The following is a 13,406-nucleotide window of genomic DNA, read 5'->3' as shown; positions in this document are numbered from 1 at the left end:
GATATATCAGGAGATTTACAGCATCCTAAGTAGGGTGACTTTTGCCTGTTCCAATACAACCACTAGTCCCACTGGAAATTTTAACCATAAAGAATCAACTCTTTCTTGTACAGCCTACAAGGAAGGAAGAATGAATGATCTGTCCTAATGGTACTGTGCTCTGGTTAGATTAAGTAGATGAAGATTCTCTTTCCTGATGTCATGTTAATGTATGCAGAAGATCAATTATAGAATAGAGACAGAGGTAACTAGAAAACCCTCCTTCAGGTGGCTCACTCAGTACAATTTTGGTCATGTACCTTCTTTTGACCTTGTGTTCTTGGGGTTATATAGAAGGACAGAAGAATGAGTAACAATCTTATTCCATTTACATGATGGTTGTTGTATCCTTGGGGTTATACAGATAGAAAAGCAAGTAACAATCTTATTCCATTTACATGATTGTTGTTGTTCTTCATTCTCAAAGTGGACCAAATGACATCACTATGTTAGATAGTGTTTCTGACTGATCAGACCAAGATGAGCTTGGAATGTTCTGACACTGCTAGGACACAAATAATACCCATGAACATTTGGGGTCGATTCTCTAACACTGGAAGGAATTGGCTGGATTTATAGCATAACTTGACTAAGTAGAGCTTCTTTTCTAATATACTATAATTAAAATTCAGAGCTCCATAGATCATTGTTTTCTGGCCTGTAATAACTTTAGTACAAGCTGGTTAATGGATATTCTCTTGTATTAATTAAAATGTTTGCAGGGAGGGGGAAGATCTTACTATCACTATGGGACTGTGAGAGTAGAGGAGGAGGAAGGAAAGAACAAACATTTATTAAGCAGCTATTATGTGCCAGGCACTGTGCTAAACATGTTACACATATTACTTCATTTCTTACTATTATTATCCCTATTTTTACAGTTGAGGAAACTGAAGTAGACAAAGTGACTTGTTCATGGTCACAAAGTAAACGTCTGAGGCCACATTTGAGGAGGGAAAAGTGTTTTCTACCATTCACTGGGTCTGCCTTATCAATGGAAGAGTAAGATTTGGTAAACTCAAGTCTGTAATAAGAATAAACATTTTAGTTCCTACATGCTTTTATTTCACTTATATGGAAATATCCTAGAAAGATCAACTCCTTGTATATTTAAATTCTACACATATAAATTGGAAAAGGTGTATTAAGAGCATTTCTAAATGGACACAAGCCTCACAGAACAATGAAGAATGGACAAAGTTGGGGTCAGATTCAAATCTTGATTCCCACGTTTACTAGTTGTGTGTTCTGGGGGAAGTCAAATAACTTCTATGGGCCTCACTTCCTTATTTAAAAATGAAACAGTTGAACTAAATGACCTTTAAGGTCCCTTCCAAGCTCTAAACTTATGTCTTTATGTACTTGGAATAAAAAAAAAAAAGCACGCTATAGTTAAGTATCCTCAAGATTAGGGCAAAGCAATAATCCTTCTCCCACTTTCCCTGCCTAGTCACAGCTGGCATTTAGATGTAAGGGGGACCATAACTATGGTGGTAAAAATGCTGGGCAGAGGATCAGCAATGCCTCCCTTCTCCCTTAAGCTCCTTTTTGCTGGGAAGTGTGATGTAAATTGAAAAGAGAAAGAGATATAACTGTTTATTCCTAGTCTTGGAGAGACCCAGCTTTTTGATCATATATTTTGGAGGGATAGGAAGTGAAGAGGAAGCTACTACTGTCTACCCTAGAATTAGCCTTATAAACTGAAAAATGGGATGAAAGACAGACCTTTAAAGACAGGTCTAAGATCATTTCTCAGTCATGACTGTACAGTAGAAAAAGGAAAAAAGCTCCCAAAGAATGATGTGAAAGTGAAAATGTGCCTTTGACCTTTGACATTATTTAGTGAATTCTAATGCTTATTTTCTGTCCTTTGAAGATAGAGCATATAATTTACTAGATGTTACCTACTTCTCTGGCTATATTGACAAAGAGGACATATAACAATTTAGTTTAATTCAATGAACATGTTAGGCAGACCAATTTCTAGGGAGAGAAAAATCATTTAAAAGATACTATTCTTGGGGCAGCGAGATGGTGCAGTGGATAGAGACCAGTCCTGAAGTTAGGAGGACTTGAGTTCAAATCTGGCCTCAGACACTTCCTAGCTGTGTGACCCTGGGCAAGTCACTTAACCCCAGCCTCAAAAAAAATTACTATATTAGACTCTGGGGGAGATACTCAAATATTAAATCTAAGCTCTCTCACATTTGGAAATTAAATGCAGTACAGATTAGATATCAAAACCACCATCTCACTGTTATAAGGGACTCTGAGGAAGAAGGAGAAGGAATGAAATTTCACTGGCAAAGTATGTTCCTTACCAGAGATTTGTCTCATAAATGATAAAAATCCAAAATTGATGTGAAAAATATCCTGCTAGGTACTAATGTACATACAAAGATACTAACACAATCTTTAACCTCTAATAGGATATATATATATCAAATACATCTAAATATTATATAAAGTAGAATACAATTAAATATATTTATATATAGACATCTGCTATATACAAAGCATTGTGCTAAATGCTAGAGATACAAAGACAAAAATCAAAAAGAGTCCATCACCAGGAGAGGATTTGATTAGAAAATGGCACCTAAACTGAGCCTTGACAGACAGTTGAATAGAGAGTACATTCTAGTCGTGGGCAGCCTGTGTAAAGGTAGTGTTGCGTGATAAACTGGCAAATTTATCACCAGATGTACAGGATGAGAGTTATTTTGACCTCCCAGGATTTTGTGAATCTAGGCTGCAGAAAACACTATAGAGGATAAGCATACCTAGCCCAAAATGACCTCTAACCAAGTTCCCTTTCTATGAGATTGTTGGTGTCAAATTCTAATTTAAGTCACAACCCCTTGCCTCCAAAGTGATGGAACTCAGTTCTAATAAGAGTGCAGATCTGTGTGGAACAAATGCCAAGGCACTGGACTGGTGGTATCCCTGGGATTCAAAATACCTTAGCGTCAAGGGAACCATTCTGAGCTCTGGGACAGCTTATAGCCATCTTCAGACAGTTCACCTATTTCCATATTCCTATTTTACTGAGTATACTTCTCTGGAAGATCACTCTAGTACCACCTCATCAGTATTTTCTGCCCCTGTGCTCTCCCTGTAACTGGAGGACAGAACTTCCATTTGAGGAAGGTATGTAGCCCATCCATCCCTTCATTTCTCATTTAGCTGAGCTCCTGTGGATTTTTCCATCATTCCCTTGCTCCAGGTACTTACACCCTTGTATCTCTTCTTATTTCCCCTTCAACTTCCTCGATGGGTTTCCTTTCCCCATTACAATGCAAGTTTTGGGGGACAATAACTGTCTTTTTTCTTACATTTTGTATTCTCAGTACTTAGTATAGTGCTTGGAGCAGAGTTAAATACTTAGCAAATGTTTGTTAATTGACTTACTATTTCAGTGAATCTTTTGATAAAGCCTATGCAAGCAAACCAACCTTGAGTATGCTTCATTTGTCAGTCCTTGAGAATCTTGAAGCCAGCAGTTCCTACTTAAAATGGCCAAATTCAGCGTACAGCAATCAGACTGGTTAAGCTGGAACAGAAAATGCAAGAAGGGGAAGAAATAAGTGTAGAAAGTTAGACTGGAATCAGAGTAAGAGTGTGTAGGGGGAATCTAAATACTAAAATGAGAAATTTATACTTTATTCAAGGCAACAGAGAGTCACAAAAAATTTCTGAGCAGGACAATGCCATCTTCACACTTGTACTTTAAGTATATTTTGACAATTGAATGGAGAATGGTTTTAAAAAAAAGAGGAAAGAAGCAAAAGAGATCAATTATAGATAGGGGTTTCAATAGTTCAGGAAGATTAAGAAAATTTCAACTAAAGTAGTATATAGTGAATAGGATGTAAAGAGGAAGGCTGTTTTACATTGAATCTTTACAACAAATTGGATGGCAGGTATAAGGGGAAAGGAGATTCCCCAACCTGGGCTACTGAAAGTAAAGTGGTAGACTCATCAGAAATTGGGAGGGTTGCAGGAAGAGAATTTGGGAGAGTAGAGAATGAGACCCATTTTAACCTGTTGTATGTATCTGAGATGGTAAGAGGAACAGGCCTATGAAAATATCCAAGGAGATGGCCAATGATGGGGGGCTGAAGTTCATTATAGAGATTAGAGTTAGGCTTAGGAGTCACTTAGAAGGGATGGTAGTTGAACATATGGGAGCAGATGAGATCACCAGAGCAATTGCAGAGAGAGAAGATGCCTTAGGGACCGCCCATACTTAGAAGACTGGAGATAGATGATAATCCAGTAAAGAAGGAGCAGTGAGACAGGTGGCTGGAACCCTGGGACACAGCAGTGTCAAAAACATCAAGGGGGCAGAGAGAGTATTATCCAGGAGGAGAGGGTGGTTAACAGTGTCAAAAGTTGTCAAGAGGTCAAGGAGGATAAGAACTGAGAAAATGCCGCTGGATTTAGCAGTTAAGAGATGGCTGATAACTTTGGATAAAGCAATTCCAGTTGATTAGTGGAGGGGAAAGTCAAACTGCAAAGGCCATCAGCAAGGGCAAGGGAGTTGGAGTCTAGATGACTTTTTGTATATGTAAAGGAGAAGCAATATTGCATAATAATATAACATTAATATTAACAATATTATAGACATCTATGTAGTACTTTGAAAATTACAAAGTGCTTTATAAACATCATTTTAATTATTCCTCCCCACAACCCTGTAATGTAAATAGTAAGAGCCGTGCTTTTTTCAGATAAGGAAACTGAAGCTTAGTGAATTTATGTAACTTTTCCATGGTCACAAGAGCTACAAAGTGTCAGAGGCAGAGTTTGAATGTGATCTTAGCTTCTACCATCCCTACATCCTTCCAGGATAATAGTTCAGAGGATGGTAGGGTCAAGTGAAGAGAGATTTTTGTTTTTTTATTTTTTTTAAGGATGGAGGTATCTGGACACATTTGTAAACATCACAGAAAGATCTAGTAAATAAGAAACTGAAGATAAGAGAGAAAAGGGATTACTGGAGGCACAGAATGTCAGAAAAGATGGCAAGGGATGGGATAAAATAGTGGGACTAGTCTTGGCAGAGGAAGGACCACTTTGTTGTCAGATGCTGTAACAAGCAGAAGAGAACATCGGATGATGGGGAGGGATTTTGAGGTGTGGAGGAAAAAAATCCTATAAAGAATATTTCAGGAAATCTAGAATATTTTCGTTGGAGAGAGACCGGGGAGGCTTCATGGAGGAAGTGTCAACTTATGATTGGTGGTAAGCAATCAAGGGCAATCAGTTTTAGATATATCTGGGAAATAAGTAGAACTTTATGATGAAGGTGTTTTCTAGTACTGTAGCAGTTTTGTGCCCCATCCAATAATATTATGCTTAACTTCAATTATTATTATACTCCTGGGATTATTTAAAATAATGTAGGTTTTCTAACATACTGTACAACTATTTAAAAAAAAAACACAGACTACAAAATAGTATTGTTTTTTCCTGATGCACAGTGATCTCAAATGGCATGGTTTCATTGCTTTCCCCATGCTTAGTTTTAAATTACTCAAACTATGGGTTTTGTACCATTCCCACAGGAGATGATTCAGGAGGCTAATATTGTAGCAAGAAGGCACAATATATGCTCCCTATTTTCTCTCTCAGTCTCCATGCATTTAATAGAATTGTAAACATATTTCTCTTTTTTTTTAACCCTTTAATCCTTATTAATGGATGTCAAAATCTGGTAAGGTCTCTGCCAGAAAAAAAAATCCTTGATAAATTCTATGATGTTGGAAAAAAGTATATTGCTTCCATAACTTCTACTTTACACTCTAAGTAATCCCTTTCCCACTTTGGCAATTTGATCTTTCAGATATTTATAGATGGTTAACATATCCTCTAAGTCTTCATTTGGCCAAGCTAAATACATTTAAGACTTTTTATCTTGTCAGTTGTAAAAATATATATATATATATACTGATTTCTAATTCTAATTAGATGTAACAATCATTTTCACATTTTCCTTAGTTTTTTTGAAATTTAAATTTTTAACTAGGGTAATTGTCACAAAATAAATGAATGTTGCATTAGTTTATAAATAATAGTTTTTAAGAGTCACTTGAGGCTGTGACAAGAGGAATAAAAACAAAGAGCCAAATATGGTCAATGTGTTTCTATGCATATCTTCTTCAATGTCAGAACTTTATTCTAGTCACATGATCTCTTAAAAGTGCTACTGCAGATTACAAATTTCCTTCCAAAATTAGCATTAAATCATATCTATACTTAGAATCTTAAAGTTAAATTTAAAAATGAATAGGTGTTCTAATTTGTATTCAATTGATAAGAAAGTTGTCTTGATATGAATTATAAACATTACTAGAATCATAAATCTAGAAGTGAAAATTACCCTCAAGTCCATCTAGCCAAGGGTTTCTTAAACTTTTTCCACTCTTGACCCCTTTTCAAGAAATTTTTACATGACGCTGGATATATAGATATATAAAATAGGTAAACAAGTCAAACATTTACTGATAGTAAATCATAATTTTGCAAACTCCACATTCAGTTACCAGACCCCATATGGGTCATATGAGTCACAACTCATAGTTTAGGAAGCTTTTATTTAGCCCAACTCGCTCATGAAAATGCTGACATCAAATGACTTGCCTCAAATCATCTGGTTAGGTAAGACTTGAACCCAGATCCTCTGATTCAAAGGCCAGCGGTGCTTTCTCTGGCTTGACCAATTTAATCTTAATCCAAAAGTTCTTCTACTATGAACATAAAATTATAAGATCCTAATCAGTGAACAATCCTACCTAGAAGTTCAGCAAAGTATAGCTTAAAGCTAAAACTTTCTAGAACTACAGCTGGTGGGGCTACATCTACCATAGAATTTTTTGTTTATTTAAATACTTCTTTTTAGATTTAAAAAAATGGACCTTACTTCCCCAGCTTAATTTCAAAAGAAATATTCGAATTTTTAAACATCAAACACAAGATAGCTTTGTTATTGACCTTAAAACATAGCCTGTTTATTGAGTGCTTTCAGTTGGGTCTGCTTCTTTGTGACTCCATCTGGAAATTTTTTTTGGCAGACATATTGGAACAGTTTGTCATGTCCTCCAACTCATTTTACAGGTGAGGAAATGGAGGCAAACAGGGTTAAGCAGCTTGTCCATAATCACACAGCTAATAAATATTCAAGATTGAGTAAGCCCAATGCTCTATTCATTTTACCACCTACCTGTCTCCAAAACTAGAGCCTAATAGTCCTTTATTTTGTAAAAGAATGAAACAATGATGAATGAATTAGAGAACTATAAAAATGCCACCTAGCAGATATTAAGCTAAGTAGACTTCCATAAAAGCTGAAGCAAGAATGAAATTTATTCTCTGAATAATCAGTGAAATCACATGGTCTGAAAATGTGATAGAAACATCTTTCCTATAGAATGTCCCGGCCAAATAAAAGAAACTACATCAAATGTTTTTCAAGGAATTTCATTCAATATCCACTAAGGAAAAAAAAAAAGTGATGTAGCTTAGTGAGAAAGCTGTGGTTGAAATACATTTTTTAGGTTATGGTGATTTAGCTGCCTTAGATAGGAAACATTTTCATTGCTAGAAGATAGTTGTTCAGAAACACACAGATTTATATTAATCTCTTGAAGAGGTTTAGATAAATAATATTTTCAGTACAAGTTCTGTTCTGTTCATTATTTATTACTCAGGGTCAATGTTAAATTTCAGTAAATGGTTACGAATATGTCTTAAAAGAAAACTCTGATTTTTATGTAATATAAAGATTGCCTTTAGAAGATGCATAGGTTCAGATTTATGTTCTTTAGATCTTGGGATAGCAATCTCCCTGTCTTGCTCTGTCTCTATCTGTCTGTCTGCTCTTTCTCTCTCTCACACAAAATCTCTGAAGTTTTTAAAACCCAAATACTTTTTAAAAAAATTATGTCAATCAAAAATTACTATTCCTCTCATAATTGTCCAAAACAGTGGTTTTCTGTGCGTAGGGACAGAAGTAGTGATAGGTCCCTTTGGCAGTCTGATGACAATTGGACAATTTTTAAGAATAATAATTGTAAATGTATAAAAGAGATGAATAGTAGAGAGAGTTCTAGACTTGGAGACAGAAGACCTAAATTCAAATCTGGCTTCAGACACTTTCTAACTGGATTATTCTAGCAAGTCATTTAATAATCTCAGCCTCAATTTCCTCATTTGATAGGGATAATAATCTTACCTCACATGGCTATTGTTAAGATTAAATGATATAATATTTGTAAAATGTTTTGCAAGATTTAATGTGCTATATAAGTATTAACTATTATTAAAATATAAAATATTAAAAGGGAACAAATTATATTGAAATAAAGATGTAGTTTTTTCCCCCTCTTCCAAGTTCACAAATCTTTTGAAATCTATCTTTGATCTAAAATCTATGTAATCTTCCACAGCATAGATACAATGAAGCACTTTTAATAAAAAGGTATCTGGAACTTCATAAGCAGATAAAAATTTTATAGATAACCAGAATCAGAATTTAAACTATGATGATTTTCTCATTTCTCTGGATTATTATTAAGAAAATGGTAATAGCAAAACTATAGAGTTGCTTGCCATTTTCTTTCATATTGCACTTTTGAAGATACAGAAAAGGAAAAAAAAAAAAGTCATATACAACCAGGTCCTCAATTGGTATAAATAAAAAATCTCCTTAAATGGTTGTGTGTATTTGAATTAACATTATTTGAAATTATAATTATATAAAATGTGGTAATTGGTTCTAACCCAATGGAAATATAGAATGTGAATTCAAATAATACAACTCTTTTCAAGGAGATTCATTATCTACCTTACTGGGGACCTAACAATAGTTAAAATCTAGGACTGAAGTTTTGTTGTTTTTTTTTTCTTTTTTTTTTTTCCACAATTTCAAGGATAAATCTTAAACCACATCTTTATAATGCGTTCTTTTCCTATTTAAATACTCACAGAGTACAGAAATTAAAAATTACAAACCAAAATCATAAAACTATACACACTCTACATATACTAATTTACATTAAAAATGGTAATTTTAAAGAAAGTTGAATTCAGTTTTATATCTTTAACATCTTAGGAGATGGAGATGTTTCCAAAAAATTTTATATCCCTGCTTTCTTTAGATATATGAAGACCGGAATTGGGAACTTTTAGGAGATGGTGTAACAGGTAATCAGTTATTGACATTTATGCCTATTTGTAGAGGACACTCTATACAGACAGTATTTAAATATTACATTTGTTCTTTGAATTCAAGGAATGGACATATTTAGAAATATAACAATTTAAATTCTTAATATGCACATATCTATGAAGCTACATAGAAAGACTATATGTGTGTATTACAGTTCAATTCATCATTACAATTCAATTCAAACAAACTTTTATGGAGCACCCCTTATATGCAAGACATTGTACAAGTTGCTATGTGAATTACAAATATATTGTGGAAGTTATTTAAGAAAATGAATATGTACTACTATTCAACATAAAAATTATTTCCTGTTGTAATAAAATGTTTTTGTTAATCACTCTATATTCCAAGATCATGTACCCTTCCTGGATACTTATTCCAATAAGAACCAAATTGCCCCACTGAAAAGAAACAGATTAGTTGACATTTATTTAAAAGACACTGACAATACAACTAATTCTCCTTTCCTTTCTTTTGTTATTCAGAAATCCATGTTTGTTTTATAAATACATTTTTTAGTATGATTGATATATTGCCACTACATTAAATCTTTAAGCTAGAAGGGAATTTTAATTCCAGAGTTATAAGGTCGTGTCAGCTGTTTTTGTCTATATGTTAAAAATCACAGACTGCATACTTTGGTTATAAGTGAAAAAGTCAAAACTTTACCTCTGCCTTTATAAAATTATGCTCAGAAGCAGCTAAGAGGTAAAGAAGATAGAGCACTGGACCTGTAGTTAAGGAAAACCGAAGTTCAAATAGGGGCCTCCGACATTTTTTCAGCCATGTGAACTTGGGCAAGTCATTTAACTTATATTTGCCACATTTTCTTCCCTGTAAAATGGGAATAATAGCACTTACCTCCCAGAATTGTTGTGACCACGAAATATTTGTAAAGCACTTTGCAAACCTTAAGGTGCTATATAAATATTACCTATTATTATAATGCTGACAAGCTTAGTCATAGCATAATGCCCACCACAGTACAAAGGTTTAGGAAAGCAAAAATATATTTATAGCAATTTCATATCCAGATGCTCTCTAAAAATGAAAAAAAATTCTCAAACATAAATATATTAAAAGCATTGATATATATATATATATATATCAATGCTTTTAATATATTTATGTTTATATATATATATTTTTTTTTTATAATCTATAGGCACCTAAACATCATATGGACTAGACCTTTAGCCAGGTCATTTCTAACTAAAGCTATAGGTTGTTATGTTTTATCTCTCCCTCCCTCCCTCTTTCTTTCCATTCCCTCTTTCCTTTCCTTCCTTCTGTTCCTTTCTTGTCACCCCCCCCCCAATATTCAGCACAATTTCTGAATAGTCTTAGCAAAATTGGTCCTTGAGAAATGCAAGTCTAACTATCTACAATGGTTGTACTCCATCACTTGTTGCTAGAAGAACACAGACAGCTTTTCATGAAAATGTTTAAATAATTCTTGAGAATTTACTTAATTTCTGATGCTCATTAAAAAAAGAAAAGAAAAGAAAAGAAACAGCTTAAAACACAACTTTCAGTCAAACTATTCAGTAAAACAATTATTCGGTTGGAAAGAAAATTACACACTCAAGGTCAATTGCAATCCAGTCTCCAGAAAGTTCAAGAAACCAACCCTTCCCAAAGATTTCGCCAAGACAGTTCTTGGAGGCCCAGGAACAAAACTGCAAACATCTTAGGAGTCTCAATTATCCCGAAGGGTCTTTATCCCAGCTAGCTGGAGCCTGTTTAAGTTGCGGAACGGAAGCGCTTGGCATATCAAAGTGTATCTTTTGCCCGAGAGGCCCAGAGCATTTTCCTCCAGATAGAGTCTGCGAGCCAGACTTTCCGCCCCGCACTGTGGCCTCCAGAGAGGGCCTAAGTCGGCCCAGCCCCTCCTGAGCTGCTCCCCCACCTCGATCCCCCCAGCTCAATCCAGCCCAGCCCGGTCCGTTCTGCCTGCGCTTACCCAACAGCTCGGACCGCGGCTGGCCAACCTGAAGCGCGCTGCCCCCTCTCCTCAGCCCAGGAGGGCTAAGGCCACTCGGAGAAGCCAGGCTAAGGCGAGGCTGGAAATTTTTTTTTTTTCTTTTAATATTTCTTTATCTTTTCTTTAAGAAGTGTAATGTAAACTTAACGTGCGAGCCTCAAGCCAGGAGAAGCCGGCTTCTCCTCCTCCTCGGCCATCTCTGCTATCCTAATGCGTGACCGGGCATGGCTGCCCCCACCAAGCGAGTAGCCCCGGCCGGCCAATGCCACGCCCCTGCCACTTCCAAAACTCATCACTTTGGTGGAGGCGGCCCGGGTGGGGGGAGGTCAGAGGGGCGCACGGCCTGCTTCGCTTCTTTGTGCGTTCTGCGCCTCAGCAGGGATACCTCTCTCCCTACTCTTTGGCCAGTGGAGCTTTTTCGGGAAAAGCGGGGGGGGGGGGTTGTTTCCCACCCCCAGCCCAGGAAGGGACCCCGCAGTGCCCACAGTTGGCGTGGGACTATGGGCAAACTTCTCTCTCGCAGCTCAGCTTCTGTAAAGTGTGTCCCACCAGGGGCAGAGGTGAGTGTGCACAGCTACTAGCTGTAGCCTCGTAATACACCCACACTTAGCCCCGGCTGGCGCCTGGCTTCCTCCGTACATTCTTGCCAGAGCCTCATCCCCCCGGCCGCCGCCCCCGCCCTGCCCCTCTCCATAGCCATGTGTCCCCACATGTATTTATAACTGCACTCGGCGTCCATTTCCCTTGTGGGGTCTCTTTCGGCCCCTTTCACACGTGCGCACAGGGATCGGTGCCCGGCTCAGCTGCCCCAGCGTGGCCGTAGGGCGCCCGGTGAGAACTCTGCGTTATCGCTCCGTTTGCTTAATCTCCCTTTCTTTTTCTTCTGTCTGATCAGCCCAAATCTCAGCTTCCTTAGTCACCTGTCCCGAGACCAGAGCTTGCGGCGACACAGCTCTTTGCGCTCATAAGTATCTCCCTCCAAACTTTTGGAGAGCGAAAGACACCCCAGCGGGAAAAGCGCACAGGGATAGGGAGGAGGGGGTGGCCTGCAGCAAGGGCAGTAAAACATCGGCCCCACCGGCATCAAGTAATCTAGGGACGCGTTCACATCCCCTGAAGGCCCGAGGTGGGAGTGTTCGTAGTGGGGAATTTGAAGTAGCCAAGTCCCCATTTAACCTCGCCAAGCAACCCATAAATGCATAGTTGGCCACCGGCGTTTTGAGCCGGGTTGAAGAGTTGCGCCACCCGGTGAATGCCAAGGGGAAACGCTCCCCTATAAGCCTGACCCTCGCTCGAGTTTGCTGTCTAGGGGAAGAGACTGTAAAGAAGCTATAAATAGCGACAGCCATGCCTGGTTCCCATCAAACACACTTAATTTAGCCGGATAGGCATATGAATTTTTTTAAACCTGTTTATTTGCATGCAAGATATATGAGAAACGGGAATACAGGGCCTGAGGTGATATAAAATTACTCACATATAGATAACTAATTTCAGGTTGATTCAGGTTAGGAAAAATCAGGATCTAATAAACATTAAGGGAAGTCTTGAAGGAAAAAAGAAATCTCTGAAAGCAACATGCATTTCATGTATTTGAAAAGGGTACATGGGCAGTTGGGGAAGAGAGCATCGTTCCAAGGTTTAATTTGGTGTGTGTGTGGGGGGGACTAGTTATGAGTCCAGTGTTTTTTTTTTTTTTTTTTTTTTTTTTCCTTTTTCTTTTCCTGTTTTTGTTTCTCTTTCTTCCAGCTACTGATTTTTCTCTCCTGAATCATCTAAAGGATATTCTGAATTATTTCTAAGTAGACTTTGCTCACATTTAAGGGCCAGGTTATTAAACATTTATTTTACAATGCATTTGTCATTCTCTTATTTTTTCACTACCTCTTTTAACTAGGTTATGTACTTTTCTAATTCACCAGCATCATAGATGGACCCGTTAAAGGTTCTACTGTTAAGCCAGTTGGTTCTCTTTCTCAATGTTTCTTTTATTCGGGTTCTTCTGAGACCTTGCCTCAAGAGCTTTTAGTTTCAATCAAGAAATTAAAAAACAAAAACAAAAAACTGACTTTTCTGATGTGTTTATAAAATGCTTAAAAGTCCATAAGACTCTCATATTCATTATCTCAATTGATCACAGTCTTTTTACAA

General features: G+C 37.0%; 1 protein-coding gene across 2 annotated transcripts in view; it reads right to left on the bottom strand.

The window, feature by feature from the left end:
* Nucleotides 1–11,809, bottom strand: part of GJA3 (gap junction protein alpha 3) — a 33,041-nt gene extending 21,232 nt beyond the window's left edge. Inside the window, exons 1-2 of one of the 2 annotated variants that reach the window (XM_074303701.1) lie at nt 11,235–11,809; nt 3,495–3,592 (exon numbers count right to left, since the gene is read on the bottom strand). The gene's annotated coding sequence lies outside the window, so the exon portion shown is untranslated. The remainder of the gene's footprint in view (nt 1–3,494; nt 3,593–11,234) is intronic. The other variant, XM_074303703.1, reaches the window with a different exon arrangement.
* Between the last annotated feature and the right edge of the window lie 1,597 nt (nt 11,810–13,406).

This window comes from Sminthopsis crassicaudata, chromosome 3 (assembly GCF_048593235.1).
Source record: "Sminthopsis crassicaudata isolate SCR6 chromosome 3, ASM4859323v1, whole genome shotgun sequence".
Lineage (NCBI taxonomy): Eukaryota > Metazoa > Chordata > Mammalia > Dasyuromorphia > Dasyuridae > Sminthopsis > Sminthopsis crassicaudata.
This window is presented reverse-complemented; position numbering and strand designations above follow the sequence as displayed.